The sequence below is a fragment of the Poecilia latipinna genome, unplaced genomic scaffold (genome assembly GCF_001443285.1).
Source record: "Poecilia latipinna isolate Pla-1442-1.1 unplaced genomic scaffold, P_latipinna-1.0 Scaffold2823, whole genome shotgun sequence".
Taxonomy (NCBI): domain Eukaryota; kingdom Metazoa; phylum Chordata; class Actinopteri; order Cyprinodontiformes; family Poeciliidae; genus Poecilia; species Poecilia latipinna.
In genome coordinates, this window is record NW_015115439.1 from 114,820 (window position 1) to 128,414 (window position 13,595).

The 13,595-nt window shown below is 39.3% G+C and overlaps 1 protein-coding gene and 1 long non-coding RNA gene across 2 annotated transcripts in view; one reads left to right on the forward strand and one right to left on the reverse strand.

The window, feature by feature from the left end:
- The window catches only part of LOC106939295 (protein SHQ1 homolog), a 50,008-nt gene that overhangs the window by 24,626 nt on the left and 11,787 nt on the right, over window positions 1–13,595 (reverse strand). The gene's annotated exons all lie outside the window — the stretch shown is intronic.
- LOC106939296 (uncharacterized) overlaps window positions 12,587–13,595 on the forward strand; it is a 7,740-nt gene continuing 6,731 nt past the window's right edge. The window contains exon 1 of the long non-coding RNA XR_001422811.1: window positions 12,587–12,858. This is a non-coding gene — a long non-coding RNA (uncharacterized LOC106939296). The remainder of the gene's footprint in view (window positions 12,859–13,595) is intronic.

Genomic DNA, 13,595 nt, shown 5'->3' on the forward strand with positions numbered 1-13,595 from the left:
AACATGTTTAATCTGTGGCATTGTTCATTAAAATGGCACATTTATGATGTATTCAAATTAAATACTATCGGCACACTTAATGATATTAGCGATTAGGTTATGTATTCAGCAAGTACTTTTACTTTTAATACTTAAGTATTTTTAAAAGCCAGTACTTTTTTACTTTTACTTAAGTAAAATGTTAATGTGGTACTTTGACTTTTACTTGAGTACGTTTTTGCCTGTGTATTTGTACTTTTACTTAAGTACATTTTTTGAGTACTTTCTCCACCACTGTTAGACATTAGGTAATACATTCAGCAAATGCTTTTACTTTTAATACTTTAAGTATTTTAAAAAGACAGTACTTTACTTTTACTCAAGTAAGAATGTTAATGTGGTACTTTTACTCGAGTACACTTTGTGTATTTGCACTTTTACTCAAGTACATTGTTTGAGTACTTCCTCCACCACTGCCTTTTGGAGTGATTTACGATCGGCTTGGTGTTTACATATGCTTTTGAACTGCGCAAGAATTCACTTCAGCCGGTCTAATATCTAGGTTTTTAGGCATCAGTTAGTTTTATTGTCCGCAGGAGAGTTTGATTATGCATTCACAATGAAGCGGACTAAACAGGGCTGGTATGAATGCGCTCTTTAAATCACAAGAGCGGATTGTATGAAATCTCCATGGAGTGTGAGCCAAAGTACACATCCTACAAGAGAAATAGAGGCAGTCAGGCAGTCAGGCTTACTGTCTCTCTCAAGTGGCTGAAGGTGACAAAAGTTCTGTAACCTTCTTTTTTCCAATGTGACGGCCCGTAAGCGCTGAGAATAAAAAAACGCATCTCTATCAAAGAGAGATGTAACAATAAAATCTGTGCTTAGGGCTGCCACAGAAAGAGCTAATCTCTTTAATAATCGATGTAGAGCATAGCTGGAATCAGCCCGTCAAGTTGACATTAAGTTCCAGGGTGCAGCGAGGAGAACGAGCGAGGAGGAGCAGCGGTGCTCCGATCAGTGCCCCTCAGCAGATAAGAGACTGATTGACTTTTCTTGTGAGCTGACAAAGCTTAACCCTTGCACGTGCGAGGACTGAGGCAAACATAGAGGACTGTGGAAAATGATACAAGTTTTACGTGTGTGGGGTCAGTTGGACCCCATTTCTGGACACAAGGGTTAAGCAGCTCCAGGGACTCGTACAGCAGCTCTGTGTGTGTCAAAAAGAGAGAAAAAAAGACGGCATGGTCTTATAGCAGAATCATTATGAGGTTGTTAATGTTAATGAATGATTTCAAGATATAAATCAATCACAGAGGCTGAGTGAAAAAAATCTCTCAGAAATTCAATGCTACTGTTTGTGTGGAGAAGATTTAGATTCTTATATCAGCAAAAATTCAAAGTGTTATGAGATAAAAAGTAAGTAAACTAATCTTTTTATTTACTTATTTTTTATCTGCTTCTGTCAGTAAGCACTGGACTGACAGAAGCACTGTTCCTGAACACTTGTAACAGTATAATGGCCAGTAATAATCCGAAACAGGCAGATAAACAGCTATTTCATCAGGTAGATATCAACGTTATGATTTACATTTTAAAAATAGTTGGCTCATATTTAATTTAACGTTGCACTCTTTTTAGAGGTTATAAATAGCTAGTAAGCTAACATAAAAGCAGCTACAATGTGTAATTACTCCATGTTAGATATGGTTTGCTAACCATCTAGGCAACATGTCAAGCCAGTGAATTAGTAGTTTACATTTCTCGTTTTACACAGTGTGACATTTCATCTCTATGTTATGCGACTAGCGTTTTGACATGAAGTCCATGGGCTCCGATGAGGGATATACAATGGGGGACTGCAGTGTTGTGTGCCTTTAGAATTTTTAATGCTTTCTGTCTGAAAATAAATATTTTGCTTATTTAAAGCATTTCTAATACATTTGTTGTGAATACTTCTCAATAAAGGGTTTAAAAATATTTTTCCCAATTGCTAGTTTTTGAGAGCTAAAGGACAACTTTACCACACACATTACTGAAGTACCCGTTATAATAATAAACATAAACTTGATGAAAATCTCTGGGTCTATATTGTGGCCACATTAATCCAGGAAACAATTCAGCATCTGCACTCCTTGACGTATGGATTGTAGGACAAAAGTTAGCCTGGCAGGCATTAGCTTTCAACGCATATGTGTAGCTGAAGGTGTCATCAAGACTCTAAAGGCCCAAAACGCAGCCTTGCAGGAGCACCTGGAAAATCTGCAAAATCGATCCTGAAGATCAAATCTATACATACTTAATAGACATGAAGGCAGTGAAGACGACTAGGATCCCACTAAGTTAATCTCCAAGACGCTGAAGGATGTTATGGGGAACGGCACATTCCCGTCTCCCCCGGAACTAGAGTGCGTACAGCGCACAGCTGGACCCAAGCCCGCAGCAGGACGACCTTCATCCTTGCATTCCTTCGGTAAATGGAGAAAGAAGCCACTGTAAGATGGTCCAGGCAGCACAAAGTAAAGTATCAGGGAACCACCCTGAGAATATATCCAAATCTCAGCATCACTCTTGCAAAGAAATGGTTGGCAGTCAACGATGTTAAAGGGGCTCTTTACCAGAAAGGTGTCACATTTCATCTTCTTTTCCTTACCTGTCTTAAAGTTACATTTAAGAGAGAAAGCCACTTATTTGAAATGGCAGAAGAGGCCCAGGCGTTTTATGGCTGCTGCGTTGGAAAATAAACAACCCGCAGACTTTTTTGACCCAGAATGAAGCAGATGGGGAGAACAAAAAAAAAAAGGAAAGATAATTCTAAAATAAGCAGATTATTGACTTATATCCTATTCTGGTAGCATCGCTGAGAAGGGGGAAGACGGATAAAAAAAAAAGTTTGTCCCTGGTTTTAGTTTCACGGAACTTAGTGGGTAAAATAATTCAGCTATTCAATAATTCACTAATTCGCATCTGTGCCTATGTTCGTACTATGTATGCATGTACTCATATATTTACCTTATGATTGTTTTTTTTTGTTTTTTTGGTTTAACTGCCACCCATTTAAATTAAGGGTTAGCACTAAATAATTATAGATTAAAGGTTTAAGTGCCTGTTGCTTTGTTGTTAGCTTTTAGAATTTAGTGAACTCAGACCGGAGTCCTGAGTCATTAATAAGTTGGTTATGGTGCAGGTTCCATGTGGAGCTTATATTAGCCACTGTTTATAGTCACAGGCACTATTTTAGTTCATTGACCAAAGAGTGCAACTCCTGCATGCCAAGTCTATTGGAAGCCTTTCCAAGTTATTTTGGGATTGAGAGTATGGTCCATCAAAAAACCTCGCAAGAACATAGTTGGGGTTGGTTCTAATAAGTTTTGAGTTCAGAGCTGCCTTTTGGGTTCATACAGCTGTTTTTTTTCTTTTCTTTTTTTTTTTTTTACTTTATTTTTCTCACAATTTTGAACTTTGTGGATAAGAAATTACGTACCCATGGAAGGGCCAGATGGGTCCTTCCATGGGCTGCCACCTTATCGTGGTAAAGAGGTTTGAGTGTCCCAGTGATCCTAGGAGCTATGCTGTCAGGGGCTTCATGCTCCTGGTAGGGTCACCCAAGACAGACAAGTCCTAAGTGAGGTGCCAGACAAAGGTCAGCCAGAAGACCTCTTATAATGAAGATGACCATTGGAAACAGTCTTTCTTCACTCACTCTGGAGCCAGGGACCTTGGCGATCCAATTCTTGGAAGCTGGCTCTCAGGACATGGAATATGTCACCCCTCTGGTGGGGAAGGAGCCTTAGTTGGTGTGTGAAGTTGAGAGGTTCTGGCTAGAAATAGTTGGTCTGACCTCAGAGCATGACTCTGGTTCTGGAACCAGTTTCCTTGAGAGGGGTTGGATAGTTTTCCACTCCAGAGTTGCCTATGGAGAGAGGCGCCAGGCAGGAGTGGGCACACTTGTTGCTCCCCGTCTTGGTGAAGGTGTGTTGGGGTTCATCCCGGTGAATGAGAGGGTAAATTCCCTCCGCCTACCAGTGAGGGGACTGGTTCTGACTCTTTGAAATTATGCACCAAACAGATCGGATTACCCTTTTTGGAGTCCTTGGAGTGGGTACTGGAGAGTGCCTCTCCTAGGGACTCCCTTGTTCTGCTACAGTACTTCAACACTCATATGGGCAATGACAGTTATACCTAGAGGGGTGTGGTTGAGAGGAATGGCCTCTCTGATCTCAACCTGAGAGGTGTTCTGTTGTTGGACTTCTGTGCTGGTCATGGACTGTCTATAATAAACACCATGTTCAAGCACAAGGGTGTCCATATGTGCTCTTGGGACCAGGACACCATAGACCGCAGTTCGATGATCGACTTCGAATTTTAACTCCGGAAGAACTTTGAACAAGTTTTGGGGGAGGTAGTGGACATTGAATCTGAGTGGACCATTTTCTGTGCCTCCATTGTCAAGGTGGCTTATCAGAACTGTGACTGCAAGATTATCAGTGCATGTCAAGTCAGCATCCCTTGAACCCGCTGGTGGACACCTTTGGTGAGGAATGCTGTCAGGCTGAAGAAAGAATCCTATCTGGCCTTGTTGGCCTGTGGAAGCAGCTGATCAATACCGGCAGTTGAAACGGCATCCAGCTTGGGTGGTTGCTGAGGAAAACCTTGGGCGTGGAAGGAGTTCGGAGAGGCCGTGGAGAAAGACTACAGCACGGCTTTGAGGCGATTCTGGCCCACCATCCAGTATCTCAGGAAAGGTCAGCACCAACACTGTTTATAGTTGGGACGGTGTGCTGCTGACCTCGACTTGGGATGTTGTGGCCGGTGGGCAGAATACTTCAAAGACCTCCTCAATCCTACCAACATGCCTTCCATTGAGGAAGCAGAGCCTGGGGACTCTGGATCGAGCTCTACAATCTCTGGAAATGAGGACGCTAAGTTGGATCAAGAGCGGCAAGGCGCTGGAGGTGGATGAGATTTGCCTGGAGTTCCTTAAGGCTCTGGATTTTGTAGGGTTCTGTTGTTGACACGACTCTGCAATATTGCATGGAACACTGGACCAATGCTACATCCTGAGCAGGGTCCTGGTAGGTGCCTAGGAGTTTGTCTAACCAGTCTGCATGCGTTTTGTGGACTTGGAGAAGGGATTCAACCGTGTCACTCTGGGAATCCTGTGTGGGGTGCTCCAGGTGTAGGGAGTACTGAGCCCTTTGTTATGGGCTGTTAGGTCCCTGTACAACCAGTGTCAGAGTCTGGTTCGCACTGCCAGCAGTAAGTCGGGCTTGGTGTCACAGACCCAGGACACACTGGCAGGGGCGTGGAAAAGGGGTGAAAAGTGATGACAATTCAAGGGGCCCTGACCAGCAGGGGGCCTTCCACAATTTAATTATTTGTATTTTGTTCATAGAAATAAAAAATAAAAAAATTGGGATCCTGTCAAATACAAATTTAATCATATTGTATTTTCAAAGATTGTTTTCAGCAGTAAAAATTTAACATTACCCCTCCCAGACCAAAAAACACATCCGTTTTTGCCCTGAACACCCCCGCCCCTTTCCCCTGAATCTGCATGAAATGGTTCGTTCCTGCTTGGAGCACTTGAGAGTGACGCTGTATGCAGCTGCAGTCAGTAGAAGCTGCTGCTAAATACAGCTGCCACGAAACGACTGTGCCAGTTACTATGCTGCTAAGAAAAGTTATAAAACCGGGNTAAAGTCATTTTTCCTTATTCTATTAAATTCCAAAAATACGATATAGATGGATGGATGGACGGACGGACGGATGGACAGACAGATAGATAGATGCTAACGGCTCAGTATCAAGGGAACAGTGCTGATTTTCCACAGTAATGTGTCCTGGATGACATCATAAGTGGTTAGCAGTTCTGCTAATCTACCTCATTTGTTTTGGCTGCTCCTCTTTAGCTCTCTGTCAGGCCATATGCTTACAGAAATGAAGATAAATGTTGGAGCTGGAGATTATTCTTGCCTATTAAGATTGATGGAAGAGATGCTTTGAACTGCGTCCATGAAGTCTTTTCAACTCCTCCAAGATGAGTGCCCATACTTCAGATGATATTTGAACTTTTTGAGATGCTGATCAGCTACTCCTGGTTGCAAAAACTATACCTTGTTTACACGGTTACACATATTTCCCAAATTGTTAGTTCTAATCCTGTCTGGAGTTGACAGAGCTTTACACCAGATTATGACCATCAGGTCGCGGTACCAGGCAGCTGGACTGAAATATTCACATCTTCTGAGACCTTTGATCAGAAAACAAAACTTCTGGACTAAAGGAAATGCTTTAACTATATGTTTTATATAACTTCACTCCGTCTACTGTCAGCGTTCTGCATTCTACGTTTTTGCATGTTGAAAGCATTTAAATATGCTGATATAGTGCAGGGAGCAGTCTGTACACAGAACAGCTAAGTTTACACTTTACAATTACATTCTGACAACGAACAGAACCGAGCTTACTGTGTTCTCAACGGCTGCCGTAAGCAGATATCCAGATTCTTCATTATCTCCCGGAAAGTACTCCTCAACACACAGGAACAATATTATGCTCAGATATTTTTTTTTCTTCTTCTTAGTTTTATTGGCGGTTGGCAACAAACGTTTAGTAGCACTACCGCCACCTACTGGTATGGAGAGTGGTTCGTGATGGTCAACAATTCATACTACACATTTATACACACAAAAAAATAAATTATATATATAGTAAATACATTATATATAAATATCCATTCCATCCATTTTCTATACACCCTTGTCCTTAGTGGGGTCGGGAGGGTTGCTCCATACATATTACACATATTTTATATATATATATATATATATATACACACACACACACACACTTGTACATAACTTTGTATGTGATCCATCTATTTGTCATACGCACATTCACAAACACACTTACTAGATATAACCAATAAGTAATCAGTAATTCAGTTTTCGATTAGTTATAAAAAATAGACCTTATTTGGGAAATATTTATCTTAGATGTAAAAACAATACAGTAATACTGTAGGTTATTTAGTTTTTATAAGTTTTAAGTATTTTCACAATGCATTCTGGGTAAATGATATGTAACGGTGTTCTGACTATAAGCGCTTAGCTTAGCATTGGAAAAATTGAACGAAATCACAATATCCTACCAGTTTAAAATTAAAAGCTATAGATGTATGCACTAATCCTTTTATTAGAATATCCTACCTTTTAAAATATTTTAAATACATAGGAGTTTGTAAGAATAAAACAGTATCAGACAGGGGAAACAGGGCTTTATTGGAATTAAATTAAACACAGACAGATACAGATCACCGCAACTCTTATTTGCGCATTAATACGTTGTATGACAAACTTTATTAAATGCAGCGCGGCCACAATGTCTCCACCGAACTGCACAGGTCACTGTGCACCTGAAATGATAGGATATGATTCATGTACACCAATATTACACGGCTATTACACAGCTTAAGTCCCACATAATATCGCTACCAACATCTACTTAGCAAAGTTTAATAATAAAGAGTGTAATTAAACTAAAATATTTTAAAGTATAGGGACAAAATAACCACAAAACAACGCATTTTGTCCTGATTAACCGTATTTTGTCCTTATTAACCAACTTGTTTACAGTAACGACATTGCAGACGGCAAACTAAAGCCATGTATAAATATATTTACAAGCTGCAGTCATGACGTAATGGAGCAGCTTAATGAAAGCCAGGTATAGAATAAATTAAATAAAACTTACCATAACAGGTAGGACCTATTTATAAGAAATCTGCTGAGTAAGCAGTATGTGACGAAGCATCGATGTGCGCATGCGCATTACCGCAAGGTAGGACGGATTTAAGAGTTGGACGGATATATGGGTAGCACAGATAAACAGAACACCAATCGGATCAGTGATGTCAGTACTGCAGGGAGTGTACAGTGGATATAAAAAGTCTACACACCCCTGTTCAAATGGCAGGTTTTCGTGATGTAACAAAATGACAGCAAGACAAATACTTTTACAACTTTTTCCACCTTTAATTTGACCTGTAACCTCTATAATGCAATTGAAAAACAAACAGAAATCTTTCAGGGAGGAAAATGAAAAATAAAAAACTTACAATAACCTGGTTGCATAAATATGCACACCCTTAAACTAATACTTTGTTGCAGCACCTTTGGCTTTTATTACAGCACTCAGTTTTTTTGGGTAGGAGTCTATCAGCATGGCACATCTTGATGTGGCAATATTTGCCCACTCTTCTTTGCAAAACCGCTCCAAATCCAATAGATTGCAAGGACATCTCCTGTGCACAGCTTCTTCAGATCACCCCAGAGATGTTCGATGGGATTCAAGTCTGGACTTTGACTGGGCCTGTCCAAATCCTTAATCTTATTCCGGTGAAGCCATTCTTTTATTGATTTAGATGTGTGCTTTGGGTCATTGTCATGCTGAAAGATAGAGTTCCTCTTCAGCTTTCTAACAGAAGGCCAAAGGTTTTGTGCCAATACTGACTGACATTTGGAACTGTTCATAATTCTGTCATGTGGAGTGGTTGGTGAGGAGAGACGCAGAGACCCAGGTTGTAGAAGAAAATGATGAATTTAATGAAGAGTGTCACTCAAAAACAGTCCATATCTCAGACAGCACGGCAGAGCGGAAACACAGACTCAGCACCGGTAGCAACTGAATTAAACAAAGACTGACGCGACGAGTTAATGCCGACACAGGACTTAACAGTTCAACTGTGCCGGCAGACAAGGATCCGACAAGAGACAAAGACAGCAGGTGGACTTAAATACACACGAGGGTAATCAAGGGAACGAGACACACCTGGGAACAATCAAGGGCTGACAGGACAACACAGAGACTCAGGGAAACAGGACTAAACATAGAAAATTCCAAAATAACTAAACAGAAAAACACGGATCATGACAAATTCCCTCCCCCTTCACTAAGGCCCCAGTTCCAGCTGAAGCAAAACAGCCTCAAAACATGATTCTACAACCGCCATGCTTCACTGTAGGTATGGTGTTCTTTTGGTGATGAGCAGTGTTGTTTTTGCACCAAATATACCTTTTGGAATTATGTCCAAAAAGTTCAACCTTGGTTTCATCAGACCATAACACATTTTCCCACATGTGTTTGGGAGATTTCAGATGTGTTTTTGCAAAATTAAGCCAGGCTTTGATGCGTTTCTTTGCCTACCCCATAGCCCAGACATATGAAGAAGATGGGAGATAGTTGTCACATGAACTGCACAGCCAGTACTCGCCAGAAATTCTTGCAGCTCCTTCAGTGTTGCTGTCACCGTCTTGGCAGCCTCCCAGACCAGTTTCCTTCTTGTCTTATAAATTTTGGACAGACGTCCTGTCCTTGGTAATGTCACTGTTGTGCCATGTTTTCTAAACTTGATGACAGTCTTCACAGTGTTCCATGGTATATTTAATGAATTGGAAATTTTTTGTAGCCTTCTCCTGACTGATATATTTGATTAATGAGATCCCTCTGATGCTGTGGCAGCTCTTTGCGGACCATGGCTTATGTTGGATGATGTGGCTACAAAAATATCAGGACAAGCCTACTAGAACAGCTGAACTTTATCAGAGGCACTTTAATTGGTGACAGGTATGTGCTGACTCCAATTTAACATGAGTTTGAATGAAATTGGTTAAATCTGAACACAGCCATACCTCCAGTTCTAAAAGGGTGTGCATACTTATACAACCACATTATCTCAGTTGTTTATTTTTACTTCACCTCCGTGAAAGATTTATGTTTGTTTTTCAATTGCATTGTACAGGTTATAGGACACATTAAAGGTGGAAAAAGTTGTGAAAATGTTTGTCTTGCTGTTATTTTTTTACATCACAAAAACCTGGCATTTGAATAGGGATGTGTAGATTTTTTATATCCACTGTAGCTCCCGTTAGCATCTCAAAGAGCGTCCAGCTCTGCCTGCCTGAGCGGCAGCACAGCATTTATTTTTTGCTTGTTAAGGTAACATCACCTGTGATAGAGCCTTTGTTAATTCTGCTAGTATAAATGACTCAATGTGTTACGGAGAAATGCCCAGGGTTCAGATTAGGTCTATCATTGTGTTCCACAACACAATCAGATCATCATACGCTATCAGAATAGCATAAATGCAGTGAGTACGCATGCGCGTTAAGAAGTCCGACCGTCAGAGGAGCTGTCAGTTCCGCATACTTGACAAGTTATGATGGAAATAAGTCATTCAATTTTCTCAATGATAACTAGATAGATACACATGCATTGTCGTGGTTTCAAAGTGTATTTAAAGCAGGGTCTAGCTGCAGCTGCAGTCAACTAACACACACCTGTGTAAAACTCATTAACCTACTTAAGCACCAAGTCAGGATGTCACACAGCTTACTAGACAAAACTACAAAACTACATTTGACGATCTGGAATGGAATTAAGATATCTGTATTTACATTCTGACTAGTAAGAATCAAGATACGATGATTCAAGATATCTTCAATTACATTATAACTAGTCAAAATTCCTTTCAAGATATCTCAAATGACGTCACTGAATCTGTCATTTGACGGGACACATTCATAATTACAATTTAAGATATCTTCCACACAATTATGAATAGTCAAAATTACAATTTTAGATATCTGAATTAAGAATGACGTGGAAGCCCATTTGTGGTGTCCAAACAGTTGCCTGCAGAATTTTATGTTTCCTGCACAAAATTGTCAGTAAATGCCACAAATTAGAAAGAGCTCGACAATGTTGGAAATGTGGAGATAGCAAAACTTCATAAACTATAAGACTGCTTCTGATATCTGCAAAGAATTTCCTGTTTATTCATTTCCGACGAACCGAATGCACTTAAAAACAGCTTTGAAAAGTGGCGCATTTTCAAATATCTTTTTTCGTTTTTTCTATTTTTCATTGTTTTATTAAACTTTCAAATTGCTACATAAGTCAGGGTCGTTTTGACTATACAGAATACTAATTCAAGATATCAATAATGTCTTTCTGACTAGTTGGAATGTCAATTTAAGATATCTTAAATAGAAAAGCTGTGTAATTCAAGATATCTCGAATTCATTTAGAGATATCTTAAAAGGAATTTTGACTAGTCAAAATTACAATTCAAGATATCTTTAATTTAATTTTGTCTAGTCATTATTTGCTTTTAAGATATCTATAATTTAGTTTTCACTAGTCAAAACTACATATCTCCTATCCAAAAAATACATTTAAGATATTTGAATTATGGAGTAATTGGAGATATCTTTAATTAGAATTATGACTAGTCAAAACCAAAATCGAGATATCTTGAATTTACATTATGACTAATCATAATTTAATTGTAGATATCTGAAATGTGTATTTCATATAGTCCGTAATTCATTTTAGATATCTTAAATTGAAGTCTCCAGACAAGTCAATGGTAAATCTGACGTCATTTTGACTAGTCAAAATGTAATTAGAAATATCTCAAATAGTTATTTTGTCTAGTCGAAATATAATTAGAGATATCTTAAACGTCTAGTCACAAAACAATGTGAGATATCGGCTTGCCATATATAGCTGTTAATAACAAAGTGTATGACGATCTACGTCATGATTCTATGTTGCTGATTAAATAGAATCATATGGTAATGATGGAGTATACTTGTCTGATAGATATACCCGTCAGAAGGGACACGGTAAAGGGGTGAAAAGTTATGACGATTCTGCCCTGAACACCTTAGCTTAGCTACAGACTACCGTTTACCTCCATTTCACTAGCATTTAATGAATTAAGGAAAAAAATTACCAACATATTCATATATTTAACTTGTCCCTTGTATCTTTTACCACTTAACAGGTGAGTCAATTAGCAGCAGTTATAACCCACGTCCCTCCTGATCCGTCCTCTCCTGAGTGAAATTAAAACTGCAGTATGTAACTTTTATATAATTGTATTTTTTCACATATTTTGTTTAAAACTGTCATTATGTTGTGACAGTATGGTATGAGAGGTAATCTGTGAAAAATCTATTTCCTCTGCTTTCTCCCAGTGCTAGAAACAACCAGTCAGTGGCAGGAGAGTTTTAGTGCTGTCAATCACAATCTCATGTGGTGCTGCTCATTCTTCCTCCCCCTCGATTTGTGCTTTGCTGCAGCTAGCATAGCACAGAGCTGTGCAGATTCAAACTGTGAATGCTCAGTTTAGCTAGCCTAGCTACCAATGATGGCAGATAAACGGTTTCTTGTAATGATAAGTTGTTTCTCCCCCATTAGCACATTTAGCAGTGAGTGAATGAGGCTAATTGACAGCGCTAAGACCCTCCCCTCCTGGTTCTGATTGGTTGTTTTGGTCAGAACAGTTCATTACTTTAACCAGTAATAGTAATTCAGGAAGGAGATGGAGGAGATTGATTGTTTTCACAGATTATCTGTCTCATTACAAGCTGCTACAATGTCGTGACAACTTTAACAAATATGGAGAAAACATATTTTTTATTAAAGTTATGTACTGCAGCTTGAATAAAATGCAACTACATAGCATTTTTAGAAGTCTGGATTGCTTTATGTGTAGTTGCACGTTGCTTTTGACTGTTGCCCATGGGGAGAGACATTTCAGTAATCTAAAACTAATAGAAAACATTTAAGCAACCTACTTGCATACTGGATGTGGACTGTTGGATGCTAAATTCATAAGCAGTAAATTTTGTGCTAATTATCAGTATTGAACCAAAGAAAGCAAGGCAGATGCAAGCATTTAAAATGGTGATGCTTTTTATGGGTCAAATAGACTCAAAAAATTGTAACAGCAGCTGCACAGGGGGGCCCAATCTAATTTTTTGTCAGGGGGCCCAAGATTTCTGGCAGCGCCCCTGCCCGTCAGTTCGTGTTAAGCGTATGACGATATGACAGCGTATGCTGATCTGACAGAACACCGGTATTTTACCGTATTTCCTAAAATACGGTAAGATACCGGCAGCTGTGGTTTTCCCTTAGTAAAATTGACCATGTCCTTTTGGTAAATTAAAGATGCTGACAGTAGTGAAAAATTAGGTGGAATCGCCCTTTACCTTTGTCCAAGCAGCAGGGCCTACCATACAGTTCTCTAAATGTATGACAAATCTATGGTCAACATAAAATTAAATAATCCCAAATACGTCATTTAATCAAACTCTCTCAAAATGATGGTGATGTTGGTTGTAGGAGTTTGCCCTGCAATTGGTGGATTGCCAGTTCGATACCTGGTCTACCTTTGAGAATTCAGTTTGATATGTCAAAGTGGAGTTACTGTAATTCCATGAATTTTCTACGGCAATTAAGTGCTTTTTATATTACAGTCAGCAACTGTTACTATTTTACGATTTTTTGCCGTAAATTTATAGACTTATTTTACTGTGTTGACTGACGGTGATTCCATGTATTTTCTACGATAAAATGTTTTGTATATTACGGTCAGAAACTGTTGTATTTTACAATTTTTTACCGTGAAATTTACGGACTTTTTCTTACAGTGTTGGCTTGTTGTCTTTAGTGTCAATCTAAATCCAGAGAGATAACAAGAATAGAATCTACAACCAGTGGTAATCTCTCTCTACAGTCTGCGAACAAACTGTCCTCAAGGAAGA